This window comes from Erithacus rubecula (assembly GCF_903797595.1).
Source record: "Erithacus rubecula genome assembly, chromosome: 5".
NCBI classification, from domain to species: Eukaryota; Metazoa; Chordata; class Aves; order Passeriformes; family Muscicapidae; genus Erithacus; species Erithacus rubecula.
Window position 1 is genome coordinate 7121097 of NC_136687.1, and position 9475 is coordinate 7130571.

Below are 9475 nucleotides of genomic sequence, written 5' to 3' on the forward strand. Positions count from 1 at the left end.
CTGCCACCTCTGCATGTACCTTACCCATGGTATTCGTAACCACCAGAGCATTTTCCTTCAGCTTTGTCCTCTCCAGATTGGAGAGTCCCAAAATGTGGCCTCTAGAGCCAGTGCTTCATTCCCTGCACAGTTCCCAACATCTTCCTCTGAACCTTTTACAGCGTCGCTGTGCCTTGCCCAGGGTGCAGAGACGAGACTGCACGGAGTCCTCAGGGCATGGGTGAGCCAAGGCTTTCTACAGAATCCTCCAGTGCCTTCCTTACAATGCTCCCTGTTTTCTTGCCTTTTTAGCTGCTGCTGCCGTGAAGTTACCAGAAATCTCTCAACATAGATTTTGGGACCTCTGCATTGCAGAGTCTGGTTCTGGGATCAGCATTGTGTTAGCTTGTCACTAACACTCTGAGCATCCTTTATCAGCCGCTCCTCGAGTTTAGCTGTCTTCACTTCCTCTTCACATTTCACATGCCACGTTTTCCTGGGTTTCCCCATGTGCCTTGTAATAGCCTCCTTAAATTTCTCGTTGAGTCATCGTGCAAGTGGGGGAGGTCTATGCCACATTTTTCTATTCATGTCAGACATTTTACCTTGGCTTCTAGAATTATATTTTTAAGCCAAATTTTGGGTGTTTGCAGGTTTCTTGGTTTGGAACTGCTCATTTAGGGCTTTTTTTTTTTTTTTTTTTTTGCATTTCCCCCATTTTTGCATAGGTCATTTTCTTAAAATTGAGTATCTCTTTGCTTTATTTGTCTTGCATTCATCTTAGTGTAAAGTTTAATTATATTGTGGTTGCTACTATTGAGCAGCTCACCCACTAATAGCTCTTGAATTAGACCCTCTGCACTGCTCAAGACTAAATTCAGAATGGCATTTCTTTTTGTTGTGGTTCATAGGGCCAGTTATTCTAAAAAGAAATAATTTATTGTATCCAGAAATGTTATCTCTACATTTCACCCTGATGGAGCATTGAGCCAGTCTGTATGTGGGTGGCTGAGCTCTCCCACTACTTGTCCTAAATGTGCAACTTCTCTAATCTCACTTAATGCAATTGTTGAAATGAACCAACACAGGGAAATGAGCAATCTTGCAGTTTAGCACAGCTAAGGCAAGCTCACTTTAGGTTTTCTTGATCAAAATCAGCACCTGTATCACTTGCAAAGGGCAGAGTGTTGATTTCTGGTATAATGTAGTCTGTGCAAGACATTTTTAGACTAAAGCCTGACCTGGCAGTGAGTTCTCATGAGCAAAAAGAGCTGTAGTGTTTAATTCCTCCCCATCAGATTACAGCCTGATCTGCAGCTGCAATATAGCCTGGCTGAAGTTTTCAAATCATCTTGCAGATAGTGTGCATTGTGTCTGTCTGACAGGGAAGGAACAAAAGCATTCACCAGCTCATTTCATAATGCTGTTTCAGTTCAGTCAGTTACTTGCACCAAAGTCAACTTCTCCTGCAGTGGTATTTTGCAGACTTGTGCTTCACAGTGTTGTGGTTTGGGGTTTGGGGTTTCTTTTTTGAATATCAGTGTTGCTCATGTTAAAAATGCTTGCATAAAAGCAAATTGTAAACACCTAGAAAAATTCCTAAAATTCTGCTGTCCAAATCAGCTCTGCCAATGAAGTCCACAAATACATCTGATAAAAGTTTGCCCATCTTTTGTCTGTCAAATTGTGTGCCTGGATTGCTGCAACTCAGTTCATTTCCTTCAGTTCCCTGTGTGACTGGTTCCTCTCCCTCTTTCCAGACTCACACAACTGTGATGTCCCACCTCCTTTGTGGCCTTTCCCAAAACCTATGTCCCCATCTGTTTACCTGGGAAAGCAGCACTACACGCTCATTCTGCAGCAGGTTTGGAGTTATGTCCATGCTGGACAGTGGCCACCTCTTGAAAACAGGGAAGAACTCAATGTGGCAGGAAATAATTTCTTTTTCTTTCTACCCAGACATGGAATTTCCATGAAAGTTTTCATCATGGATTATTAATTGCAGGCTCCGTTCTATCTCTGCATTGTTAAATTTGGTGAAAATTAGCCAGAAGGTTCAGAAGTTATCAAGGAAAGGAGGAGGGGAACAGATGGACGAAAGAGGAGTTGACAGACAGCATGATCTCATAGTCCCCGCTGGCATAGCAATTCAGGCTGGAATTGAAATACTTCAGGTCAGAACACTGTGCACTCAAAATTCTCAATTTGGAAGAAAAAGTCTCTAAAGAGAAACAAATTTTCATTTGTTAGACCATCAATCAGCTCTTAGGGCAGAGGTTAAACAACAACCTTCCACAGACATATTGTTAAAATTTCTGACAGCCCTTTTCCCCACCCAACCTCAGACCCGTGTGCTTCAGCATTTGCTTTTGCAGCTCCTTTTAGGTTAAGATTGTTTTCCTCTGATTCATTTTGTTTTTTGGTTGTGTTCAGTCAAAATATAATTAAGGCTTACCTTACCCTTTTTTTCCATTCTAGGACCAGTTGTTTTGCATCTGTTTCCTAGAACTGGAGAGGCTGCTTAGATAGCATATTGCCTTTACAAGCCATTTTATGGCAAATTCCAGCAATTCAAGGCATAAACATTTTTGGAAGGATGTATGCAAGCTCTGCAGTATTCCATCCATACCATGTTGTGTTTGTTCCACTGCAAAATATGACATCATTGTGCCTGACACCTCAGAGAGGAGCTCTCGGTTACCCGTGGTCTGAGGCTGAAACCAACAGCCAAGGAGAGCAGGGACACCACACAGGCACTGCCCAGTCTAAACCCTCCCACTGGGATACATCTGTCACATGGAAAACTCCAAGTCGTTTGCTTGTTACTGCTTTAGAGTTTCGTTTTGGGAAAAAAAAGTCAGCACAGAGGAGGCAAGGAAGTAGGTTTTTAGCTGGTGAACTGTAACTGTACAGAAGCTTTTTGATTTTGCATCATACTGCACATCTGCTCACAGCAGCAGGATTGCAAAGGTTCCTGCTGCAGATTGTTGGAGTAACAAACACTCTTTGGAAACACCCTGCCCTAAAATGTAATTCATTGCTTCAAGCAAATTTGTATTCTGGATTGAGCACAACTTTTGAAGTGCCATGTGAACTTTTACTATAACAAAGTCAGAAGACAGGAATTCGGCACCAGCTTGCTTTCTCTGCCAAGTGCATGTATCTTCTCTCCAGAGGAATGGTAGATTTCATTCTGAGACCTTGTATTCCCAGAAAAGCAAGTCAGAGTGATTAGTTTCCTTCAGCTTTGTTGGATTCAGTGCCATAAATATACAAGAAGCTCCTACACATTTGGGCTACCACTCATAACATATTTAAACATATAATACACAACTTTTCCTAGAAAATTGTTTGTTTACTCTCCTGACCCTGTTTTAAATGAAAACTCCAATCTTCATCCTGACAGGCAAGGCAAACTTCTGGATGTTTAGTATTAAATTTGAAACATCCATCATTAGCGAAATGAGGGAACTTACTGTTTTCATAAACAAATGGTATGATGCAGCAAATGTCATAAACAAAACTTTACAGATCATAAGCTGTACAGGATTTACAAAAAGAGTGCTACCACATTTATAATTTTTTTTTTTTTTTTTTTTTGCCCAGTGGAATTCTTGTGCTGAGAAAACTGGTGCTGTTACAAAGTACAGCACTGCAAAAAATTTATTATAGTTATTTTTTTTCTCTTGGAGATTAATTTATAATAAGTTATTAAGTGCTAGATTGTATTTTATGTTTATTTTGTGATAATGTTAATTTCAAGGAAAACTGTGATAGAAAAATTAGTTTACTATGCTTTGCACATGAGTATCTTACTGGTTCAGCAGCTCAGTTTGTTCAAATCAAATATAAACATATCAACTAGCTACTGGCCATCATTTCAATGTGAAACTACTATTTCTGTATTTTTAAGATATCACTGTATTTAAGACCAACATGCATTGCAAACTGGAACACAAACCAGGGGATGTCACACACTGCAGCTGAGGGTAAACAATGTAATTCACAGAAGGATTTCAGCTCTGTCCCTCCTCTCATCTCTCACAGCTAAAATGCTCAATTTTGTCTGGCTTCACATCACAAGTGATGTGACTTTCATATTTGACAAAATAAACGTGCAGAACTTGTAGGCTGCCTTTTAATGCTTTTTTCCCTGTCTTGTGCAGAGCTGAAATGATTTCAAGTATAATTACTTAGAACAGACACTAATGCATTTCAATTTGCACTTTGCAAACAGGTTAGTTTGTTTTCAGAAATGTAATAGTGGAAATTTATACAGCACTCATGGTTAGACACAAGTAAGATTAATGACTCTTGAGGTTTCAATGGGCCAGTGTGTGTAAAAGAACTCTAAGTAGCACCCCAATCTTCATACCATGCTATTAATTTGAATTGCTAAAACTCTGTGAGCTCCTTATGAAGTAGCTGACATGAAAAAAGCTGACATGTAGATTTGCAACATGTAAAGAACTGCAAAGAGAAGAAACACTGTACACAAAAAACAAGTGATGAAAGTTAAAAAGAAACCTGAGTAACACAACAAAAAGGTATAAAAATTTGTATTTATATTATGAGGAGATAATGATACAACACAATACTCTGTGTGCTACAGAATGTAGCAAGCGCCATGTGTGTACAAATGAATCTGTATAATACAGTAAAATGCATCTCACAGACTATGACCATTCCTTTGGCTCTGGGACCCGGGGGCTCTGGCACAGAACCCACTCACTAACACCTTTAGGGAACAATTTTACCAGTAAGCAGCAGAAGGCTCTCAGTCAGTGCTTCACCTGCACCAACATTTTATCTTAAACATCCACACTGCACAGCCCCTTCCAATGCCATAAATCCTGTGTAACCAGTTTATGCCTCTCGTGCAAAATGATAAAAGGAATTCTGAACTTGGAGCACCTTCGCTCTGCTTTGCCAACAGGCTAGTCACTGGCTGGCCATTCCTCCCCAGGAATCCTTTCCTGGAATTATTTACAATACTTTAGGTGAGAGAATAGCCAAGGTGAACAAATGGTCTTTTCTGTTTCATATATCCCCTGCATTTTAATTCTGGGTAGGTACAGAACACGCTTGGATGTTTTCTTTGCAGCTACCAATTAACAACAGTGCATTTAGACAGTCACCTTAGCAAATTGGCTTGTCTCATTGATGGCGAAGTTAATTTCTGATTTTTTGTCCCATTAATATTTGTAGGGAGTACAACTCTTCCTTAAAGGGTTCCTAAAAGGTTTCAATTATTCTTCTATCAATTTTGGAAAGTGTAAGTTAATGGGTTAAGTATCAGCATTGTTACTGGCTCATACCACACATAACCAATGGCCTTTACCATTTAAAAACAAGTTTAACAGATTTATGAAGGAGTAATTTGTTTTGAAGACATTCATTTACCAGCAGCATCATAAAATGAAATGTATAAAATTAATAATACTTAATTAACAGCTGTGATGATGTGGTTCTTTTCAAAAATGTGTTTCTTTCCACATGGCTGATCTGCAAGGGTGAAAAATTTCACCACTAATTACCAGTCTGCCAAAAAGTTGGTAAAATGGTGAAATAATCACTTGTCCAGAAGCAGAGACTGCTGTAAGTACCTCCAGGAAAAGCCCAGAGCAGGTCTGCAGGCAGAGTCCACATTCATAACTTCGCCTCTTTCTTTTGCCCAGTTCTCCTCTTTTGGCATTTTAAGTTCATCCACTGAAATGGGTTTTGCAAAATGTACAGTCAGATCTCAGAATAGTGATATTTATCACTGTAATTTATTTGTAGATCAATGAGTAGCTTTTTTTCTACTTCTATTATTATATGCATGTGGTATAGTTGAACCCATATTCATCCATGTCAAAAAAATAACACCATTGAAGTCAGAGTCTTAATTCTGGAAGCTAAATCAAGTTAGATGTGTTAGATTTTAAGTAGTTTTTTCCAACTCCAAATCTTATACTAATACATTAGGATTGAAACTCATCTATAAACACCACATGGAAAACTGTCCCTCTCATGGATTTTTGGAAGGCTTTTTTATTCTGTTTTAACCTGCTAAAACTCACTCTGAACCAAGTCTGTTCTTTGCAGAAGACAATACAGGATCCAGTCTCTGGTTAATAATGTGCTGCAGAGCTTCTACTGCCAAACCTGCTCTTTTCAAAAGATAAATAAATCAGCTGCAATGGGCCTGGCAGGGTACAAGCTGGGCAGAGAGAATGGATCTGAAGGAGGATTCATCCTCTGAATTGCAGCAGAGAATATGCAGAAAGAACGACCAATTTTAGGCAGTTTTTCTGTGCCTCCCTCTGGTGATGGCAGTGCAGGCACAGAGCTGGGGAAGAACTAACCCAGGAGCAATGCAGAGGCGTCTGTCCTCCGACACCTGCGTGCTGCAAGGGAAAGCCCTTCCTTTCTTCTCCCCCAGGAAACAGGCCAAACCTCTGCATCTCCAGAAAAAGAACTTGGTGATGACTTCATCTCTCCAGAGCCCCTTCCACAGAGAAGAAGAGCTAGCAGCCCTGTAATCTTGTCCCTGCTCCTTTCCCTCTGCGGCGACTGCAGAGGAAATGGATGAACTGAGCAGTGCCACCTCCTCGCCTGCTAAAAGCGCGGTGACAACACGGCAGAGCTGCCAAGGAGGTGGCAGGATTTAATCTTGCAGAAGTTCGTTTTTTTTTTTTCTGCAAAAAGCAGTTTGCTTTTTGCACTGTGGGCACAGGTTCGCTTGTGCACACGCACGGGGCACACACACAAGTGCCCAGCTGAGGAAAAAAGGATACAAATAACACTGTTTGCATCCCAAGGTGCTGTGGCCACAGGCAGTGAATCTGCCTGTGATCAACAGCAGGATCTGAAGGAATGCCAGAGCCCCACGGGACTGCAGCTCTGCTGCTGGGGACAGCCCAGTCCCCAAACCTGACCCTAGAACTGCTGGGCCATTGCCTCTAACGGGGCTCTGCTGGCCGGGGGCTGCGCCTGAAAATTCCACCTTAAATTGGGCTGTGCTTGAGGGAGAATGACACAGGCAGTATGGTGTCATTTTTCTTTACCAGCGTTAATAGCTCCCAGCTGTAATAACTGAAAAAAGTAAAAACAAATAAGCCCTTTTTATTTCCACTCAAGATTATTCGAGTAATTTTTATTGAAAATATAAGATCTACAAAGCCATGGATACCCAGCGTGGAAGAACTCATTAAGTTAGCACATTCATCTTTAAAAGGAAAATTTCAGGTTGACCTAAGGTACAATAATGTTCAATTTAAAGTCTTGTTTTTCCTTCTGTAAGTTTCAAATCTCTTTTCATTAGGAGGTTCTGTGCAAGAGCTGCTTGTCATGAAAGGAAACACTTTACAATCCATGAATGTGTTCATTATATAATAAATGAACAGCAACAATATACTAGCCTCTTTTTTTTTTTTTCCTGTTAACAGTCGTGTGTTAAAGTAAACTCTTAATTTTTTTTTTTTTTTCCATGATTTGGAAATTAGTTACATATGCACCAAAGGAGCTAGTAATTTCTGCTGCTTGTCAGCTACACACAATGAGTATATTGCTGTGTGCTTTCCCCAACAATGAGGATTTTAGTAATATGCAAGGTGTATAGAATGTAATACCAAAACCTGCATCACAGAGAAGGTTAATTGTTTTCTTATTCAGCTGCCAGAGTTGATAACCTTAGGCCCCTCCCCAGAGCCAAAGTAGGGGTGGCCATCCATTAGGTTATGTAAATTAAATGTACATGTTTCCTTGTTGGCAAGTTCCAAGCAGTAAGCGAGAGTGCAAACAAGGATCTGTAAGCTGCCACAAAATGTATTCATATTTCTACTCCGTGTTGTAAGAGCCAAAGGGAGGACACGTATGTCAGATGTTGAAAGAACAACTGAACCTTTGCTTTTGATCATTATGGTCAGTCTGTCATGAGGTCTTGTATCTGAATGCTAAAAATGGCACCACACTTGGACATCCCATAGCCTTACACAGTACGTTTGTGTTTCCCAAGCCACTGAGCGCTGGTCTCACAGAGACCCTGACTTTATAAGCTAACAAAAAATAGATTTGGGTGCTAAGAATCCAAGGGAGGGCTCATACAAAGACAATTAACCCTCGCACCAAAACCTAATTTCATGATTTTACTTAAAGCCACACTGAAGAAGTTGTGAGAGGGTGAAGATATAAATACACCTCTCTGCTTCATCCATAAGAAGGTGGACAACTGACCATTTGAACAGTGGGTCTTGAAACAAAGCTTAGTTGTCCTTTAAACAATGAAAAGGAGAGGCATACATAAATGGTCACCAAGGCACAATATGACAAAGGTGAAGAGTCCCTGAGACTCTGGTCTGGGTCTGTACCATTCCCCTCCTTATACAAGTAAATGAGAACATTTAGGAAAATATAATACAAAATCTCTTACAGGAAATATAGACTACACTTGCTAAAATCACTTCCCTAAAAGTGTTTATAGCTTTTTTCTTTTTTTTTTTTTTTTTCAATTTTTTTCTTTTTTTTTTCTTCTTTTTTTTTCTTTTTTTAAAAGACCTTCTTTAAACAGATAATGCAAAGACTGGTCCATTTTTTCTTACCCGGCAAGCCAAGCTCTAATGACTTCACTAAGCAGAAGTTGTATTAAAATACATCTTCATAGTATTGCTACAATTTGGGTAAATATGTTCTGAACAGCTTGATGAGTACTAAATAAACTTTGCTGTTTTACAGCATACATTTTAATTTTTTTGCACTTTTTTAAGAATAGAAAATGCAATTATAGTGTGCAAAAGAAAAAAATTATCTTCTAGCAGAATACTGTAATTTTAAGCCATGCCTTCCATAAAAATGTATTGACATGTGTAAATAGAAGAAAAGAAAAAAAAAAATACAAGCAAACAGAGATTTCATTTCCTTGCAAGGAAAGATTAACTATCACAAACTGGATCACTTGAGTTCTGTATTCTTCAGAGAAAGAAACGAAAACAACAACCCATAAAACCACTGAAATGCTTCAAATGTCATCCATTCCACAGTAACAGGTTAAAACTGCCATGTTGCTTTCTACTGCTCCCGTTAACATGGATAGAATGATTTGCTGCTGGTTGGATATTGAATACAAAAAGCAAAAGAAAGTTGAGATCATCCCACATGAAGTCATTATTAGAGCTGGCTTTTCCCCCGTTTTGAAGTACAGTAGTGACTTGTAAATACAACCTTTTCTAAAGATCATCTGAGATTTGAAGATTTATCTGCCTGCTTCACCCAAACAACAACTGCTGAAAGAATTTACTCTGTGGAGCCCACTATACAGCATTCAAAATGTTTTGGTTTTTGGGGTTCTTTTTCATGAAAAAATACCACAAAAAGTAGTTTTAGGTTTTTGTATCTCTGAATCACTACCACATTGTAGATTTCATTTATTCTTCCATGTTTGAAAATGGTTTCTGCAAAATCAAAATAAACTGTCAAACTCCCTTACGCCATGCTTCCAACAGTTTGAATTTAATAC